The sequence below is a fragment of the Capricornis sumatraensis genome, chromosome 13, assembly GCF_032405125.1.
Source record: "Capricornis sumatraensis isolate serow.1 chromosome 13, serow.2, whole genome shotgun sequence".
NCBI lineage: Eukaryota > Metazoa > Chordata > Mammalia > Artiodactyla > Bovidae > Capricornis > Capricornis sumatraensis.
In genome coordinates, this window is record NC_091081.1 from 90,638,307 (window position 1) to 90,659,674 (window position 21,368).

The following is a 21,368-nucleotide window of genomic DNA, read 5'->3' on the forward strand; positions in this document are numbered from 1 at the left end:
CACACACACCACACAGCACACACACACACCACACACACACACACCACACAGCACACACACAGAGCACACACACGGCACACACACAGCACACACACACACACACAGACCCCACACACACAGCACACACACACACACCCCACACACACACAGCACACACACACCACACACATACACACAGCACACACACACGGCACACACACACACACCACACAGCACACACACACCACACACACACATACACACACACCACACCACACACACACAGTACACACACACACACAGCACACACACACACATACCACACACACCACACACGGCACACACACACCACACACACAGAGCACACACACGCCACACACCACACACACACCACACCACACACCACACACCACACACCACACCACACACGCAGCACACACGCAGCACACACACCCCCCCACGTCAACCCAGCGGGTCGCAACCTGTGGACGGACGGCACTCTGGCCCGGCCCCGGGAGCTGGTGGGGGGAGGGCGCCCGCCCGGCTGGGACAGATGATTGTTTGGACTCTTTGCATCCGCTCCTTCGAACCACTTCTCCAAACCGGATAAAAGAGAGCTCTGTGTAATATACACAGAGACCCCTGTTACTGGCGCAATCTTAAAATATTTACACGGCACACAAACAACGCCCAGGAGCTCCCTACCATCCATATATCGGCTTCGTAAACATGGGCCATTCTGCGTTTGTCTTGGTGACGTGTGACACGTTAGCGATCACAGCCGGGACTCAGGGCCAGCCTGCGGGTGGGGGCAGTCTGCACAGCGGGCCTCGCGCTCAGCCGCGTGTCCGAGGACTCCCTGCTCTGCGCCCCCCGGGGCCACAGACGCGCAGGCCTCAGGCTGCAGGGCCTCCCCGGGCTGCTCAGCCTCGTGCGCGCCCTTGACACCAAAAGGCTGGGTCGCCGCGGGGCCCGAGGCCCCCCAGGCCCAGCCCGTGGCCAGCTCCCCACGGCGCGGTCACTCTCCAGAGCCTCCCGGAGAGGAGTGGCCGGGACGGACTCCTCTCCGCCGCTCCGCTCCCACTGCCGGCTCTGCGCCTTCACAGCTTCCCCTTCCGAGTTCCTGCAAGAACACGAGGACACGAACGGAGTCCAGCCTAAAACATCGGGGCCGTTTCTCAAGCCCGAGTTTTGTTTCCACGCCGTTTATCTCTGGGACTCAAGAATAACCCCCAGCAAGCCGAGAGAAAAACAGAAACACAACGTCTAGGGCTCAACCCAAGTGGCCTGTCCGCTACACGGCGCCTGCGGGGCTCAGCCTCCGGCAGGCCCGACCTGTGCGTTTCCTTGTGGGGCCGGAGGAGGGGACGCAGGAGGCCTGGGGAACGGGCGATGGCGGGGGGATGCGGCGAGCGAGCGGGGCGCGGACACAGAGCCCGGGCCGGACGGCCTGTGGCCCCCAGGACACGCGACTCGCGGGAGGGCGGGCCTGGCCCCGCCAGCCAGGAGGCCCGCGGGCCCGGGCTCTGGCGAGGCGGCCGCGGCTTCTGTCAGCTGTTGCCCCGCAGCCACCCAGGGGCCCCCGGAGCGGGCGTCCACTCCTGGCCGTCGCCGCAGTGACCCTGGGGGCTCAGCGGCCGGCCCCTCAGGCACACACGGCCCCCAGCTCCTGGCCTTCACAGCACCTCTGACACCAGGGCTCTGTGACCGTGCCCTGCTTCGTGTGCCCACAGCCGTCGCACCCGCCCCGGCCTGCAGACCCCGGCTCTGTGACCGTGCCCTGCTCCGTGTGCCCACAGCAGTCGTGCCCACTGCCGTCGCACCCGCGCCGGCGCAGCCAGGAAGTTTCCTGACTTTTCTCTCTGGGTCTTTTCAAAGAAAAGAGGTTCATGTGCCTCTGTGCTTCCAGCTACAGACTCCATCAGAGTGAGGCGTTTCTAACTGAACGGAGGAATCAGAAACGAGCCTTGCCCTCGCCGTGTACACGCTGCTGGCGTGGACATGGGCACGTGCCGGGAGGGGGGCGCTGGGACACACTGGGCTGCTTGTCGCCGGCTCATTTCCTCCCCGACCCCGGTTCTGGGGGAGCCACACCTCCGCTGGGCCCCGGTCCCCCAGCCTCCTGATTTCTACAGACCTTGACGGGAGCGCAGGGCGGTGCTGTGAGCCTCCCAGCTTTAGAAAGAGTGTCCCATCCACCAAAGGCCTTTCCCCAGATGAGGCGCCCCCCCAGGCTCCCCTGGGGGAGATGGAGAGGCCCTTGGACTCTTAAGCTGTTGAAAAATACCAGAAGGAAAAGCAAAGTTTCTAGTCTATTTATTCCAGTGTTCTGCGTGCAGGCCCAGAACAGAGTGGAGGGCGAGGGGCACGTGGACTGGAGGGTCATAAAGTGGGTCAACAAGCGGTCCTACACGGAGAACCGGAGATGCACAGAGAGAATGATTTACTCGGCGCGCACCACGAAAGCTGGCAAGCTAGCAGAGACAGCTGAGTTCTGTGACTATTGTGCATTTTCCAGTTCTGTCTGTGGGCTAGTAACGCTGGGTGATACAAACCAAAGGCACACGAGATTCACAAACTTGCATAATCTACAAAAACTATGGGGCTGAAAAATCAAGATTTCATGTTATTTATGTTCTATTGACATTAATAATCTACGTTAGAATTAAAAATGTAATAGTATTTTAAATGTTCAAATTTGAATACACAAAAGTTAAATATAAAGAACCAAAATATTTAAAAAATTATTTTGCTTCAAAATCAAACTGACACAGTAACAAACAGAAGAAATGGAAATTAACTGTATTATTAATAATTTCGTTGTTGTTCAGTCACTGCAGCACACCAGGCCTCCCTGTCCATCACCAACTCCCGGAGCTTGTTCAAACTCATGTCCATCGAGTCGGTGATGCCATCCAACCATCTCATCCTCTGTCCTCCCCTTCTCCTCCTGCTTTCAGTCTTTCCCAGCATCAGGGTTTTTTCCAGTGAGTCAGCTCTTTACCTCTGGTGACCACAGTACTGGGGCTTCAGCTTCAGCATCAGCCCTGCCAAGGACACACTTCTTTCCCCATTTGGAACCATTCTGTTGTTCCATGTCCAGGTCTAAGTATTGCTTCCTGACCTGCATACAGGTTTCTCAGGAGGCAGGGAAGGTGGTCTGGTATTCCCATCTCTAAGAATTTTCCAGTTTATTGTGATCCATACAGTCAAAGGCTTTAGCATAGTTAATAAAGCAGAAATAGGTGTTTTTCTGGAACTCTCTTGCTTTTTCTGTGATCCAAAGAATATTGGCAATTTGATCTCTGGTTCCTCTGCCTTTTCTAAATCCAACTTGAACATCTGAAAGTTCTCGGTTCCTGTACTGTGGAAGCCTGGCTTGGAGAATTTTGAGCATTACTTTACTAGCGTGTGAGATGAGTGCAATTGAGCGGTAGTTTGAGCATTCTTTGGCATTGCCTTTCTTTGGGATTGGAATGAAAATGGACTTTTTCCAGTCCTGTGGCCACTGCTGAGTTTTCCAAATTTGGTGGCATATTGAATGCAGCACTTTCACAGCATCATCTTTTAGGATTTGGACTAGCTCGGCTGGAATTCCATCACCTCCACTAGCTTTGTTCATAGTGATACTTCTGAAGGCCCTCTTGACTTCCCATTCCAGGATGTCTGGCTCTAGGTGAGTGACCACACCACCGTGGTTACTTGGGTCATTATAGCATATTCAAAAGCAGAGACATTCGTTTGCCAACAAAGGTCCATCTAGTCAAGGCTATGGTTTTTCCAGTGGTCATGTATGGATGTGAGAGTTGGACTGTGAAGAAGGCTGAGCACCGAAGAATTGATGCGTTTGAACTGTGGTGTTGGAGAAGGCTCCTGAGAGTCCCTTGGACTGCAAGGAGATCCAACCAGTCCATTCTGAAGATCAACCCTGGGATTTATTTGGAAGGAATGATGCTAAAGCTGAAGCTCCAGTACTTTGGCCACCTCATGCGAAGAGTTGACTCATTGGAAAAGACTCTGATGCTGGGAGGGATTGGGGGCAGGAGGAGAAGGGGATGACCGAGGATGAGATGGCTGGATGGCATCACTGACTCGATGGACATGAGTCTAAATGAACTCCGGGAGTTGGTGATGGATAGGGAGGCCTGGCGTGCTGCAATTCATGGGGTCACAAAGAGTTGGACACGACTGAGTGACTGAACTGAACTGAACTGAAGAATTTTTTAATGTAGTTCTTCTGTGTATTATCACTTCTTTTAAATATCTTCTGCTTCTGTTAGGTCCATGCCACTTCTGTCCTTTATTGTGCCCATTCTTGCATGAAATGTTCCCTTGGTATCTGTAATTTTCTTGAAGAGATCTCTAGTCTTTCCCATTCTGTTGTTTTCCTCTGTTTCTTTGCATTGATCACTGAGGAAGGCTTCCTTATCTCTCCTTGCTATTCTTTGGAACTCTGCATTCAGATGCTTATATCTTTCCTTTTCTCTTTTGCCTTTTGCTTCTCGTAGCCAAACATTTTGCCTTTTTGCGTTTCTTTTTCTCGGGGATGGTCCTGATCACCACCTCCTGTACAATGTCATGAACCTCCATCCATGTTTCTTCAGGCACTCTATCTATCAGATCTAGTCCCTTGAATCTGTTTGTCACTTCTACTATGTAATTGTAAGGGATTTGATTTAAGTCATACCTGAATGGTCTAGTGGTTTTCCCTACTTTCTTCAAGTCTGAATTTGGCAATAAGGAGTTCATGATCTGAGCCACAGTCAGCTCCCAGTCTTGTTTTTGCTGACTGTAGAGAGTGTCTCCATCTTAGACTGCAAAGAATACCATCAGTCTGATTTTGATATTGGCCATCTCGTGATGTCCATGCGTAGAGCTGTCTCTTGTGTTGCTGGGAGAGGGGTTTGCTCTGACCAGTGCGTTCTCCTGGCAAAACTCTGTTAGCCTTTGCCCTGCTTATTTTGTACTCCAAGGCCAAACTTGCCTGTTACTCCAGGCATCTCTTGACATCCTGCTTTTGCATTCCAGTCCCCTGTGACGAAAGGACATCTTTTCTGGTGTTAGTTCTAGAAGAGTTTGTAGGTCTTCATAGAACCGTTCAGCTTCAGCTCCTTCAGCGTTATTGGCCAGGGTGTAGATTTGGATCACCGTGATATTGAAAGGTTTGCCTTGGAAACAAACAGAGATCATTCTGTCATTTTTGAGTACTGCACTTTGGACTCTTATTGACTATGAAGGCTATTCTATTTCTTCTCAGGGATTCTTGCCCACAGTAGTAGATATAACGGTCATCTGAATTAAATTTGCCCGTTCTGGTCCATTTTAGTTCACTGATTCCTAAAATGTCGATGTTCACTCTTGCCATCTCCTGTATGACCACTATGGATTTAACTTGATTCGTGAGTCTAACATTTCAGGTGCCTATACAATATCGTTCTTTACAGTCTTGGACTTTACTTCCAGCACCAGTCACATCCATGACTGGGTGTTGCTTCCATTTTGGCTCAGCCTTTTTATTCCTTCTGGAGTTATTTCTCAACTCTTCTCCGGTACCTTATTGTGCACCTACTGACCTGGGGTGTTCATTTTTCAGTGTCATATCTTTTTGATAATTAATATCAATTTAATTGCCAATTAATGTTATTTATTAATTAATAATAGTTAATAGTTAGGGCTTTCCTGGTGCCTCAAATGGTAAAGAACCTGCCTGCAATGCAGGAGACCTGAGTTTGATCTCTGAGTTGGGAAGATTCCCTGTGAAGGAAGTGGAACCCCACTCCAGTATTCTTGCCTGGGAAATCCCATGGACAGAAGAGCCTGGTGAGCTACAGTCCATGGGGTCACAAAGATTTGGCCAGGACTAAGTGACTAACACTTTAATGTTTAATAGTCGATTATGTTCATGTATGAGTGAGCACACATAGCTTACATCTTTAATTTTCAAAAAACTTAACTGGCTCTTACTCAGTATTCTGTAAAAATAAAATCATCTGAAGTTGTTCATGCAGTGGCCGGAGTAGAGAATCAGTGCCTGCTCTACCACGCCGTGTCCAGAGCCAGTCTGAGCTTGGTGTGTCCCATTCCACGCCGGCACTGGCAGCCCCTTTGTCGCTAAGAGCTTCGTTTTCTCCTCACGTGAACTGAACGCGTTGGAGTCCTTGTCACTGAACGTCTCTGACCGATACAGCTGCACCCAAATGGCCCCTCAGGGATCCTGGGGGAGATGCTGCCAGCTCACTGCTTGGCTGCCCCACGAGCTGCCTCCAGGCCAGGCCCCAGATTGTGGGGAGACTCGTGGGTTCCTGGACCCTCAGTGCTTGTCAAGCAGGAAGGCCCCCAAACTCCAGCCAATTTCCCAATGAGGGTCATTACTGGGGTTCAGCCCTTGCCCCCCAGGACCCTTTGCTGATGCAGTCCTCCCGGGCCCTTCCCCTCCCCTCACCCTCTTAGCCCCTCCCCTCCTGGCCCCTCCCCTCCAGGCCCTCTTCTTAGCCCCTCCCCCTCCTGGTCCCTCCCCTCCTGACCCCTCCCCCTCTCCCCCTTCCCTCCTGGCCCCCTCTCCTGGCCCCTTCCCTCCTGGCCCCTCCCCAACACCCCCACACCCCCAGCCCCTCAGGCCACAGTGCTGTGAGCTCATTGTGCACCAGCCCCTCTGAGCTCGGGGAGTGATGGGTGAGCTCGAGTCGGGGTGGGGAGCCGACAAGGGTGAAAGGGCCACAAGGTAAACCCAGAGTGGCTCCTTCACCAGGGCTTGGAGAGTTAGGCATGAACAGTTCTGAAAGCTTCATGCTCCCTGGATGCCTTTCAAAAAGGATGAGTTTAGGAAGCTGACCTATTGGCGCCTTTTTGAAATGAAGGATCCATTTCACGGAGCTTCAGAGAATGTCCAGCCGCCAGCAGGACATCCTCCCCTGGGTGTGATGCAAAGCGAGCAGCGAGGTCACCCGTAAACAGTCCCTGCCACACAGCCAGTGCTGTTTGAAACCCTCCGTCGTTCTAAACAGAAACAGATGTTTGTGCCGCAGAGCTGTGCAGAAGTCGTTCTTCAAACAGTAGATTAAAACATCTGTCAGGATAGCCTGGAGGGCCAGACCCACAGCGGCCACCCCAGCTGGGCCTGCCAATCATGGCCTTTCCGGGGGGATGGGGGGTGGACAGAGGGACTGGAGGAAGCAGGGAGGTCCTGCCCTCTGCCAGTTCCTCTTGACCTCACCGCCAGGATTCGGATGTCCTGCTGGCCCGCCCCCTGGCCTGCTGGTCCGTCCCCTGTCGGCAGGCCTGTCCCTTGAACTGCTGGCCTGTCCCTTGTCCTGCTGGCCTGTCCCCTGGCCTGCTGGTCCATCCCCTGTCCTGCTGGCCTGTCCCCTGGCCTGCTGATCCGTCCCCTGGCCTGCTGGTCCATCTCCTGTCCTGCTGGCCTGTCCCCTGGCCTGCTGGCCTGTCCCCTGGCCTATTGGCCCATCCCTTGAACTGCTGGCCCATCCCATGGCCTGCTGGCCTGTCCCCTGGCTTGTTGGCCTGTCCCTTGAACTGCTGGCCCATCCCCTGGCCTGCTGGTCCGTCCCCTGGCCTGCTGGTCCGTCCCCTGGCCTGCTGGCCTTCTTGGAAGTGTTTTTTGTCCCCTCAGTGCCACTGTTGCTGAGACAGAGCAGCTGCTACTCCTGGCCAGTCTCTGTGTCCCTGGCAGGTGCGAAGACCCAGGGCCTTCCTCCTCCAGGCCAGCTGACCTCCTGGCATCTCCAGAGGCTGCTCAGCTGTACTTCACATGTTGCCTTATTATCGCTGATCTCTTAGGACCACACGAAGGGGACAGTGATGTCTGCTATGGCCTGGCATGAAGACCAAGACTCAGAGGTGAGGGCAGGGTCAGGAAATGAGTGTACAGTGGATACTCAGCGCAGAGGATCCCTCTGCCCCCCTTTATCTCGCCCCAACCTCAAACAGGCCTGATCGTAGGCCAGTGCCTCCTGGGCTGTGCTGGTGGAGCCTGGGGAATAGGTGTGCACTGGAGATCTGGAGATGGACAGTACACGCACCTTGCAGGGAGGGGGATGGTGGGGGAGGGGGATGGTGGGGGAGGGGGATGATGGAGGGGAGGTGATGGGGGAGGGGTGATGGGGGAGGGGTGGTGGAGGGGAGATGGTGGGGGAGGGGGATGGTGGGGGAGGGGGAGGGTGGGGCAGGGGGATGGTGGGGGAGGGGGATGATGGAGGGGAGGTGATGGGGGAGGGGTGATGGGGGAGGGGTGGTGGAGGGGAGATGGTGGGGGAGGGGGAGGGTGGGGGAGGGGAGGGTGGGGGAGGGGTGATGGAGGGGAGATGGTGGGGGAGGGGGATGATGGAGGGGAGGTGATGGGGGAGGGGTGGTGGAGGGGGATGGTGGGGGAGGGGAGATGGTGGAGGAGGGGAGATGGTGGGGGAGGGGGATGGTAGGGGAGGGGGATGGTGGGGGAGGGTGGGGGAGGGGGATGGTGGGGGAGGGGTGATGGGGGAGGGGGATGGTGGGGGTGGGGGATGGTGGGGGAGGGGGTGATGGAGGGGAGGTGATGGGGGAGGGGTGATGGGGGAGGGGTGGGGGAGGGGGATGGTGGGGGAGGGGGATGGAGGAGGGGAGATGGTGGGAAGGAGGATGACGGGGAGGGGAGATGGTGAGGAGGGGGGATGTAAGGGGAGGAGAGATGCCTGGGACCCATCCAAGGAGCCTGCTCCCCAGGCCTGACGCCTGGAGGGAGCCAAGAGAGTCTCCACCGACACTGCTGCCAGAGGCACAAACGGGCGCCTTATAAGCCTGACACTGACCTCCCTCAACCCCAAGGGCTATTTTGAAACACACATTTTATCTGTTATCCCTCTATCTAGCCGTCATCTGTCTATATCTGCCTGCCATCTGTCAATCATAGTTTTCTGCTTATCCATCCGCTTATCCACTCACCACCTGCCATCTGCTTGTGGACTTATCTCCCCATCATCCATCCACCCACGCTCTATGTATGCAGCTAGCTCTCTCTCTGTTATCTGCAAACTAGTTATCTACTTACGTATCTATCTCCCATGCATCTGTTTGCCCATCTATCAATGACTTATCTATCCATCATGACCCTTCTTGTTATAGCCATCAGTCGTTAATGCACCTGAAGCCCACGGGCTCTTCTCGAGGAGTTCGGGAACTGCAGGGGTGGCATCTTACTCATTCTGGACCCTCCAGCATCTGCACAAATCAAGAACTCAGGGGATACTCGCTTATCTGTGATGTTCAGCACTAGCGATTCTCCTGTTTGAAGGCTCCTCTGTGAGAGAGGAATTCTCTTTGTTTTGTATGATTCCAGGAGGTTCCACCAGGATCGGCAGACAGAAACCACGAGCTGTCAGAGTCTCCAGAGAGGGAGGGATCTTCTTTAGGACGGTGGGGTCGAGGCAGAAAGTGGACACCTGGAAACCTCCCCCAGGGATGAGCGTGTCGCTCCCTGCAGTGGAGAGCTGCTCTCTGGCGCATTTGGAACGGGAGGTGGCGGCGCTGCTGGGGTGGAGGTGCGTGGGGGTGCTGCTGGGGATGCGGGGGCTTCTCTGGACTTGACGGACCCTCCACCTTCCGCGTTCCGTTAGAGCTGTTCCTAGCAGCTCCAGTCTTCACACACTCAGAACATCCCCACCGGGGAGCGCAGGCACCTGCAGGGTCACCTGGCTCCGGGTGGCCGTGGGCCTTACATGCAAGCCAACCTCCTGCCGCCCAGCAGGCTGCACAGTCCCGGCTCCCATGTGCCCGAGCCCGCAGGATTGCCCCAGCCGCCCCAGCACTGAACTCCGGATGCCGGGAGCTCAGATGGGCGTCAATGGCACCCATCTCATCAGAGTCGAGGCCACACGTTCCTGTTGCCACTCCGGCTCCTCCACGTCCCCAGCTCTTGCCCCCTCAGGCTACACGTGTCTCCAGTTTGTCCCAAGTCTGAGTCCCCTGGAGAACACAGGCCCTTCCGGCAAGGACATCTGAGCAGTTCCTGGCCTGAGGGACCCCCATGACTTACTGCTGCGTAACAACTGGCCAGGTGAAGGGCACGTGTCAATGAAAAGCCAGGACATGGGGCCGCGGGTGTGGGAGGAGCTGGGAGGAACGTGTGACCCCTGATCCTGTCCCTGTGGGGGGTGCTCAATGCCTCACTTCTCCCTGTTGGGTCTACGCTTCCAGTGGGTGGTTCCTGTATCCCCAAAAGTTACTAGGGACACAGTGGTGCATATGCTTCTGAAAATGCTTCTTAAATCACGTGTGAGAGGAGTTCTGATGGCCTGAGGTTCACGCACTGTTCAGGTGCTGTTGGGAATGGGTTGCAGGTGACTAAGGGCCCAGCCAGTGGGCCTGAAATGGGCACGCCTGACCCCTCCCCAGTGGGCACACCTGACCCCTCCCCAGTGGGCACGCCTGACCCCTCCCTAGTGGGCATGTCTGATCCCTCCCCAGACATCCAAGAGCAGAGTCCCCATGGCTGGAGGCTGTGGGGGAATCTGAGATCCCCCCGCTGGCCAGGAGGAGCACACCTCAGAGCTGTGGACAGGCTGCACGGCCATCACTGCGGCCGTGCTGAGCTCACTGGCGTGGGGACGCCCACCGTGAGAAGGCTCAGAGGCCAGTGCCCAGCGCCGCACCGTTTGTTTTTTCCTTCAGCAATCTGCTGAATAAGGACAGGGTGGGGTGGAGCACCAGCTTGAACTCACCACACGTTCCCCAGCAAAAGCGACCCAAACCTGCGTGTTTGTGGGCTCCTTTAGCCAACTTGCGATTTATCTTGGTTCTCACCCAGCGGGCTGCAAGCCAAGACAAACGCCCTTTGATGTAATCAGCGTATGACTCAGGTCCCCTGCACGATGGTTCCTGTACAAAGGAAACAAAAAGAGGCCTTGAAAAGTTGCCAGTGGAAAGTGTGTGTCTGCAGCTGAAGGGAGACCAGTGGTCTCCACTACCCTGTCCAGGCTCAGTGTCCAGGGCAGCCCAGGGGACATCCGGTTGGTCACTGGGGGCCCAGAGCAGCCTGCTGGGGGACGTCTGTGCTGGTCACCCAGGGCCCAGGAGGGCCCTTCAAGGGGAGGTCCATGCTGGCCGCTCAGGGCCTGGGCAGCCCATCAAGGGTCCTCTGTGCTGGCCATTCCGCATCAGGAGGTCGCCCAACCCTCAATCCAGAATATCACACTGGCTGGCAGGAGGGGCATCGAGAACTCACAGCGATGCCGGGAGCCCTCGGACTTGAGGGTGGTGCCCCCCGCCTCCCTGCCACCTGTGATCTCGGGAGACTCCGCGTCTGGGAGCCTGTCCCTCTGCCCTGGACAAGGGCTGGAGCCCCTCTGAGGGACTTTTTCTCAGTGAGATGTTGCGTTTCCTGCTGAGACTAAGCAAGTGGGAACCCAAAGCCTGTGGGGGGTGCCCGGGACCCACAGGGAGGCCCCCCCTCCCCGTCTGCGCCCTCTCCTTTTGCTGACCCCACTGTCTGGGGAGATTGGACGGGAAAGAAGGCTTGTTTCCCACCGCAGCCCGGGAAACCCGCTCCCAGGAAGCCACGTTCAGAAGCAGAGAGAGGCGCGGCGGCCGGGACGCCCTCACCAGGGGCCGCCCGCCGTCCTGCGTTCCTGGACTCAGCCCCTGACTCAGACCCTCGGCCTTGCCAGGTGCCAGGACTTCCCAGGTGTGGGGAAGGTAGTCAGAGAGACAGACCCTCCTTCCTGAGGGTGAAGTCCAGCTGGGGAGACACACGAGACCCCAGTGTACCCAGAGTAACCTATGCCGGGAAATTCTTGGCCGGGCTCGGGGAGTGGCCTGGGGACGTGATGCACAATTCAGTGTTAGTGACCGGACTCGTCTCCCTTGACAAAGAGAAGCGGGGCCCGAGAGCGGTGACTTGCGGCCACCTGCAGTGGGGCTCTGAGGAAACGAGCCAGGAGCAGGCCTGAATGAACCCCCAGCCAGAGGGGCGCCTGCCGGGTTTGGGTTGTCTCAGCCTCTCAAAGGGCCGGTGGCATGTTCAGGAGACAGCAGGAAGGTCGAGGCGTTGGCGGGCTCTGGACACCTTTATCTCAACCGCCTCACGCACGGGTTCCTGCCCAGGAGTAGGTTTGCTCACACCCGTGCGGAGGGTCAGCTGACCCCCTGCAGTGATATCACCCAGGGTTGGGAGAGTTTCAGCATCAGATGAAAACTTCTTACGGTAAAGAGATGAAGACACCTTAAGAAAAGTTCTTTGACAAACATGAGAAGATATTTGCAAAGTTACAAGAGAAAAAAGCTGACATCTAATAAGCTACACTCTCTAGAGAGATTTCACAAACTGATTAGCTAAAGATAACCCAATAGAAAGAAAAATGGACAGAGATTCGAATAGTGATTAACGGAAAGGCAAGTCCAGAGGAACACTGATGAAACTCAGAAAATGCTGATTAAGGGAACAGCGACATCAACCTGCAGAGTCAGTTACAAACAGAAAGTGGTAGTCACTGCTGGGAGGAGGTGGGAGTGTGAACAGCTGCAGCCCCTGGGGAAGGAATCCGGTACCATCTGCTGCTGGGGGACAGTCACCCCCACCCAGGAACCCACGGGCTGTGTTCCACACGGAGCACAGCAGTGCTCGGGAAGGGTGTGCACGAGTGCGGACCCCAAGCAGGTGGACGCTTCCAGCAGTGGTCTCTGCAGTGGGCGCCCCACAGGGGAGAGAGTCAGAGCGGGTGTGTCGGGCTGTGCTCGTGCTGTGGGCTGTCTCACAGCTGTCGTGACAACAGCGAGGTTGGTGCTGGTTGACTTGGACGCGTTCTAAAGTGAGAAGAACAAAGACGAGGTAAGATCATATAACGTGACTCAGTCTTCTCAACAGTGATTCGCTCGCAATTGCCTGCATGCACGTGCGTACGTGTGACTGCACGTGATTCGCTGGGACGAGGGGAAGATGCGTAGGACACGCCCCCAGGCTCGTGTTGGCAGTCTGGCATGGTGGTGGGGAGGCTGGAGGAGAAAGGAAAGAAGCCAAAAACTGGCTTCTTGAAACAAGACTCTGGCTAGTTGGGAACTCTCGTGTGGTACTATCCGTTTATGTGAAAGTCTGCGTGTGTACAGGTGGTTGGATGATGTTCACTCACATGCCGACTGTGGTGACCACAGGACTACAGGCTTCTGGCGATTTCCTTCTTTTTAAGACCTTACAGCTTTGTAAGTTTTTATACGAAAGTATTTTCTAAATTGTTGCTGGTGATGTTTAGTCGCTAAGTCGTGTCTGACTCTGTTGCAACCCCATGGTCTGTATCCCGCCAGGCTCCTCCGTCCATGGAATTCTCCAGGCAAGAGCACTGGAGTGGGTTCCCATTTCCTTCTCCAGGGGATCTTCCTGACCCAGGGGTCAAACCCAGGTCTCCTGCATTGCAGGTGGATTCTTTCCTGCTGAGGCATCAGGGAAGCGCTGTTTTTAAAAAATCTCTAACCAGGGAAACAGCAGTGAGGCTACTTTGCTGTGGGGAGAAAGAGAGACACACAGCGAGAGGCCCGCCAGGGGCTGGCCCAGCCCGTCCCTGACCCGCCTCGTGGTGGGGCCGGGATGGGGGGGCTGTGGGGCCCAGAAAGGACCCAGCCTTGGGCGGTGGGGCAGGGGCGGAAGGGGTTTTGTGCGTCTGCACAGCTTGCCGTCAGCGGGGCGAGCCTGAAATGTCGCAGGAAGCTTCTCTTGACTCATCTCGGAGCAAACACAAGACAGGACAAGGATGTCCACTCTTCCTGTGTGGACACTCCCTGCCCTCTTGCTTCTCTCCCACCTGGCTGAGGGGCAGGCACCGAGAGGGGGGCTTTGCGTGTTCTCAGGCTCGAGAAGAGCGGCCTTTGTGTGGAGACTGTCTGTCTCCTCTCAGGAGCTCCTGGGGACCTTTCAGCCACTCCCATACCCCCGGCTCAGCACAGTTATGTGAATGCTTCTTGTGAGAAAACGGAAGCTGCTTCCGTGTTTTATTAGATCTTTCCAGGTGTTGTAAATTTTTAAAATTCTGTTTACTGTACATTATTAACTTATTAGTGTTGAAAACCACCATTGAACACTTAACAAAATTGAGGATTATTTAACCCAGATGATAATTAAGAATGCCAGTTGTATTCCTTTTTCTTCCAATGGGCTCAACCGAACAAGGAGTGATCCTAACCAGCGGGAGGTGTCTGCTCAGTATCGACCTCTGAGCCGCGGTTTGGCTGATCTGTTGCCCGTGGTGTGCAGGATTCCACTGATCGATTCCCAGTGAGCCCGTTGGGCAGAGCCGCCCGCCCCAGTGTGAGGCCATCTGGTGCCCGCAGCGGCTGATGGTTAAGTAGGTGAGGCGCGTCTGCACTCTGTTTAAACACAGCAACCTGGTTCAGGGGGATTGAATGACACATCGGAGGGGCACGGCTAATAAGGAGCAGAGCTGGGTCAGTGGAAACCCTTTCATGTAAACATCCAGGGTTGGCTCCAAAAAATAGAAGTTTTGCATTTAATCAACAGAAAAGCTTTGGTTTGAGCTCATCTCAATCCACGACTGTGGACAGTCCGGAAAGTGGATACTCTGGAATTCAGTCAGAAGCCCTTCCTTCCTTCCTGGCCTTTTCATTTTTTCTTTCTGTGGTCGAATGTTAATCGCAACTAAATCTTGTCTCCCAGACGTCAGCCTGAGCAAGCTGCCAGCAACCCTGACTCACAAAAGAGGCCCAGAGGGTGAGCTGCCTGTAGAGGGTGTCAGCCTCTTCAGATGTGAGCTTGCTGGTCAACCCGGGGCCTTCCATTCCAGCATGTAGGGCCCAGGCCGTTGTGAAGTTCTGGCGTGGACACAGGTTCCTTCCTTGCCTCACATCTGAGTATTTATGCTGAGTTTGGAAAGTAACCACAGTTTGTTCCAGCAGAAGTCAGCCAGGTCAGTCTCTGCAAGTTGAGATAAAGCCTCTGCCTTGTCCAGAGTGAGGGCTGCAGATAATAGCAGTCTGGGAGAATGGGTCTGCCTGACACCGGGGGGGTCCATGGATCACAACAAGACCCTGAGCGGCTGGAGGATGTCCAGGAACCTGCGGCTGTTCACTGCTCATTATCGCTTTCCAAAGCCCGGGTGTGGACACTTGAAATTATAATAGGAACCAACTCTCCCGCTTCTCACCACTCTTCAGAATGGACAGGAAAGAAAAGATTCCCAGAAAACAAATGAAAGCGTGAAACCCAGGACTTAGCAACGGCAACGGAATGAGGTGGCTGGTGCCCACCTCTGTGGCACAGCCCATGTTTCACAACTGCTCTCTGGGGAGGCCCCCCACATAACATGCTCTCCAAGTTGCAACAAGCCAGTCATGGTGGCTTAAACTCCAACGCTGGAGAAAACACTGAGCAGCAGATGAGAGGAGGTAACAGGCCAGTCAGGAGCAAGAGAGGGCACAGGCGTGTGGACACGTGTGTGCATGCATGTGCACGTGTGTGCACACACGCCGAAGGGGAGCATTGCATTCCCACCTCTCTGCACAGGCCAGCAAGGGTTGTCCTGCTGGGGGACCAGATAGGGAAAATGGCTGGTGGTGGCCGCAGTGCTCACTGTGTCCCCACGATGTGCCAGGACAGACTCGGGGTTCCTGGGTGCTCGGAGCCCCAGGGCCAGCTGGCAAACACAGGCCCTGGGCAGTCACTCTGCGGAGCAGACGCTCTGTGCCTATGAACAGCGGACCAGCGGGCACGTGGTTGTGGTTTGTAGTTTATAAAGAAATTTCATGCATGCGTCTTATCTTCTTGTCACCATGAGGCAGACATGACTCCATGGGGCTCAGTCTTTAGGGGACACAGAGCGCTACATGGAGGGGACCCAATCTGGGAGTGGCCTAAACTTGCTGGACCTGAGAGGTGAGGTCTACCTGGCTGGCTGGGAACAGATTCCAGAGGATTCTGTGGTCAGAGTCTGACCCTGGATGGTCACTAACCCCTTGTCACTTGGCCAGTAAGTAACAGGGCAAGGGCCCAGCCGCTCACATTTCCTCGTTGGACACTTAGTTGGAACAAGCATGAGCTTGGTGCTGTGGGCTCAGATGGAGCCCTAGCCTCTGAACTGGGCTGGCGGCTGCAGGCAGGGGTAGAGACATGGGCGTGACCACAGCCATGTGGGGACCACACGCCCGCCACGAGCTGTCGAGTCGGAGCCCACAGGGTCTGCAGGAAAGTGGAGTTAGCACCAGAGAGGTGTGCACGGAGGAGGCTTGAGACGCCGAGTGTGACTGCCTGTGATGCCGGGGAGCAGGGGAGGGAGCCACGTGGCTGAGAGAGGCCTGGGCGTGTGTGGACGTGTGTGTGTAGGTCTATGTTCTGTAAGGGAACTCTTTGGACGTTTGACCCGGTTTAGGAAGCGAACCTCTGAGGATGTTCTGGTCTGTCTCCTCTGTCTGGTGCTCGGGCTCTCCCGGCGGTTGAATGTGCTTGTGCCACACACGCGTTTGGGGGGTGCGTCCTCAGCCTAGAGTCCTCTCAAGGCCATGCTCCTCTTGCTCTGCTCAGCGCCTGTCGTCCTGATGGTTCTTCCTTGGAAGGGCCAGAAGCAGGGAGGCAACGGATTATGAGCCCTCCCTCATGCAGATGTCACCTGCCGTTTCCGCGAGGTCGGTCCCAGCTTTCCAGGTGTGTGCTGGTGTCTCTGAGCGTGAGTGTCCTGTTCCCATCCTCCTGTTAAATTCTAAGCTCGGCGTCTTAAGAGCGCATTTCTTATCCACCATGCCACGCCGCAGTGCCGGAAGATAGGACAAGCTGAGTACTTCTTGTTTAGACTGAATGACATCATCTCCTGGTTTAAGGAAATTAACTTGGGATTTTAAATTGTAAGTTCAGCTTTGGTGATTAAACACAGGCAAACATTTTGTTCTCGATGTTGGAATTCCCCGACTACCAGAACGAGAACAATGCCAACAAAACACTTTAAAAAAAGTCATCGACATTTTCCTTCACACATAGATCCCGAAAAGGAGCCATTCCCCATGAGGTCAAGCAGGAATGCCAGAATATGTGGGCAGACGTGAAGTTAGATCCTTCTGGAAATAAACTTGTGTGGGTTGGATAAAGTTTTCATATTTTTTCTGCCATAGGTTTCTAGCTTTGTTATCAGAGTTGGTAGCTTTCATCAAAAACCTTTGACCTGGTCCAGAGAAAGACACATGTCCGGGTGAACACTGCAAGCCTCTGCCCATCACTCGGACGCTCATATACGCAGAGCGCGACAACAGATGTTCTTGGCAATGGTTTGCCGGCTCATGTCCTCGAATCAGCCGACCTTTGCATGCGAATCAGCTGACCTTTGCATGCTTTTCTGGCACACAGCTCTTCCCAGCATTTTAAGAAGGAGCATGTCCCTGCACTGAGGGCTGTGCACTGAGGTCCTGGCTGGCTGAAAAGCAAGTCAAGTCAAAAGCTAAGACATGGAAGTAACCTAACTGTCCATTGACAGATGAATGGATAAAAAGGAGAATAAAATGGAATACTACTCCCAGCCATAAAAAGAATGCCGTTTGCAGCCACATGGATGGGCCTGGAGATTGTCATACCAAGCGAAGTAAGTCAGACAGAGAAAGATAAATATCATACGATATAGCTTATATGTGCAGCCTAAAAAAGTGACACATAGGAATTGGCAAGATAGACTCACAGACATAGAACATAAGCTTATGATTCCCGAAGAGGAAGAAGGGGATATATGAAGAATTTGGTAGGTGTACACACGACCCCATATAAATAAACAGCAAGTTCCCACTGCACAGCACAGGGCACTACAGTCAATATCTTGTAATAACTTGTTTTGGAAAAGAAACTGGAGAGGCATATATACATGCATACACGTACGTACGTCTGAATTGCTTTGCTGTACACGTGAAACTAATGTGCTATTGTGAATCAGCTGCGCTTCAACTTAATAAAAAGAAAAAATTAGACAAACTATGTGCACAGGCAAATGGCACAAACAAAAACACAAACTTCTAACAAGAAGGGAAACGAGAAATCCCCCAGAGTCAGCTCCGCGCTGCCACCTGCACACGGCAGGCAGGGGAAGTTGACAGTCGAGGATACTAGGCGGCTGCCGGGCAGGCACCGCGCCTGTGAGCTCTGCACGTGAGCATCGCCCACGTGCGCATCCCTGGGGCGGCTGGGTGAGCATGGCGTCTCATCAGGTGTGCCCGGGGTCACCTCACTGGGGGTGAGGACCCGTTCCCATCACAGGAGCTCTACGTTGGCTGCAGATTCCGGGGTTTCACGGGTGCATGTTCAGGGCACATGTGACCTGCATGGGCCTGGACTCAGGGATGGACGCCGGGCACCTGATGCCATCCGTCACGACCACGACACACGGGGAGGGGGTGGGGGTGGGGGAGCATCTGGCCGGAAAACCAAAGGGAAAAGCCTGGTGCTCGTGGCTGCGTCCCCTCAGGCCCTGGGAAGAGCCGTCCCAGCGCCGAGTCACGGCAGCGGGCTCTCAGACAAGAGGCTCTCATTTCACGGGTCACGGCCTCCAGCTCGGACTTTCTGTTGCAACATCAAATTTATAGCCCCGCAGACCACTCCCCCTCCTGGGAATGCTCCCTCAGCATAGAGAACGGGGGACAGACCACCCCGCCTGACCGGAAAGGCCCTGTGGGGCAGGGTGGCCAGTACAGGCAGGACAACCCACTGTCCGTGGGGTGGCCCCTCACAGGAGCTAGGGGTCCTGCCTGACTCAGCCCACGGGGGCCTGGGGGCCTCGGACCCCGAGAATGCTGGGGCTTCACCAGAGCTTAGAGATGGGAGGCTCACGTTGGGAGATGGACCATGGTGACTACTCCCCAGTACACGCCGTCATTACGCTGTACAGTTGAAACTAATACGCTAGATGAAAATTCATGAGCACAAATGAAAGGTGGGCTTGCCTCTGCCCTTGCTTCAGTTGCTGATGGCTACAGAGATGCCTGAAGCTGGATCTGTGCCCCAGCCCCAGACCCACCGTCTGTCTGGTCTGGGGCCCCGAGGCCACGTCTCTCTGAGGCCACTTGTGAGAGTTAACCTTGGAGGTACAGGAAGGGGGGTGCAGGGAGGTTTTCACAGAAGAACGCGGCCTCCATGGTCTCCAAGCTGGTGATGGTGCACACGGGATGGTGCGGCCGAGCTGTGGCCAAGGGAGTCGTGCTCAGCGGCTGGCGCCGTGTCCCTCGGGGGGTGGGCCCGCAGCCCCGCCAGCACGTGGGGATGAGGCTGAGCGGGCCCAGCTCCTGGGGGCGTCCCACAGGGCGGAGGCAGGTCTGAGGGCGGCGTGGAGCCCGGGGCCTCATGGGGAGCAGCGCTGTGGGTCCTCCCGGGCCCTCATGGACAGGGGCGTGCTGAGCGCTGGGCACGGGGGAAGGGAGGTGTGGGAGGCTGGGCCCGGCCCAGGAAGGTCGCTTCCGGCTCATTCCTCCGAATCTGTCTAATCTGTCACCGGGGGTCACTGGCCGGGCGGCGGCTCCTCTCCAGCGGCCGTTCCCAGGAAGGTGCCTGGGAAGGAGGAGGAAGACACTTGCAGAGACTCGGTGGGGAGGAAGTGCCGCACACACGGCTGGAGATGTTCCCAGGCTCACCGTCCGCCCCGCGGTCAGGGGTCAGGAAATGACTCTCCCCGTGGTGGTTCTGCTCCGGCGGCCGCGTCACTGGCCGGCTGTGCCCCAGGAGCGGTCCTGGCAGCGTCCTGCCACCTGCAGCAACGCCTCCTCTTGATTCTAGTCAGTTAACCTGAGGGAAGGCCGTTTGTGCAACAGGGGTGAGAGGTGTCCTCTTAGTTGAAAAAGTCAGTTTAAGGTTTAAGAAAACTTTGACACACATCATGTAACATTTTAATTTTTCCCAAACCGAAATGCTGATTTCCAAACTTTTCAAGGGAGGGTCAGCCCCGGTGTTATTGGAGCCCCAAGTCTCTTTGATGGAGAAACCACCATAGCCACGGGGGTGGTACCTGGCGTCTTCTTCAGTGAGGGGGATGTGGCCCCTCCAGAAACCACCAGAGCTGGGAGCTCCTGGCTTATGGAGTCTCATCCACATCTGACTTGGCAACTTTTTTTCCCATACTCACTTTTAAAGGGTTATTCCTATTATCTTTTGCAGAAACAGTTCTTTTTTCTTTTTACACTAATATGTAAAGCAATATTTTGTATAATTTGTTTTAATTAAAAAATATATCTAGTGCCTCCTAAGGTGGATCTTTGGGATTTGAAAGACTGAAAGTGGGATGAGAAGGCAACGACAGAGGATGAGATGGTTGGATGGCATCACCAACTCAATGGACATGAGTTTGGGTGAACTCCAGGAGTTGGTGTCGGACAGGGAGGCCTGGTGTGCTGCTGTTCATGGGGTCACAAAGATCGGACATGACTGAGCGACTGAACTGAACTGAACTGCGGGTGGTGCCAGTGGTAAAGAACCTACTCACTAATGCAGGAGACAGAACAGGGCTTAATCTCTGAATCAGGAACATCCCCTGGAGAAGGGCATGGCAAGCCCCTCCAGTATTCTTGCCTGGAAAATTCTATGGACAGAGGAGCCTGGCAGGATACAGTCCACTGGGTTCCAAAGAGTCAGACATGACTGAAGCAACTTAGTAACTGTCTGACACATAATGGTTAACTTACATAGTTACAGTAGGCATAGACTAGCTTCGGATGGACAAACACACGCAACTCGGTGAATACAACTTCACGTGGCACACAGGATGCTAGAGGAATGTCCAGGTGAGGGTCCCTGAAGACCTCCAGCAGGGGGTTCTGGACCTCCTAGAGGAGTCAGAGAGAACACATGAAAGGAGCAAGCTAGGGGACAAAAGTTAAAGACCTATACATTGTCATCATAACCGTGACCATCACCACCATCAGCACCATCACCAACACCACCATCACCATCACCATCATCACCATCACCCCCACCATCACCACCATCACCACCATCATCACCATCATCATCCTCATCACCATCACCATCATCACCATCACCATCACCATCACCACCATCACCATCACCATCACCACCACCACCATCACCACCACCATCACCACCACCACCATCACCATCACCACCATCCTCATCACCACCACCATCATCACCATCACCACCACAACCATCACCATCACCACCATCACCATCAGCACCATCAGTACCATCACCCCCACCATCATCACCATCACTGCCATCAGCACCATCATCACCACCACCAACACCACCAACACCACCATCACCATCACCATCATCACCATCATCACCATCACCACCATCAGCACCACCATCACCACCATCACCACCATCACCATCACCACCACAACCATCATCACCACCACCAACACCACCATCACCACCATCACCATCATCACCATCACCCCCACCATCATCACCATCACTGCCATCA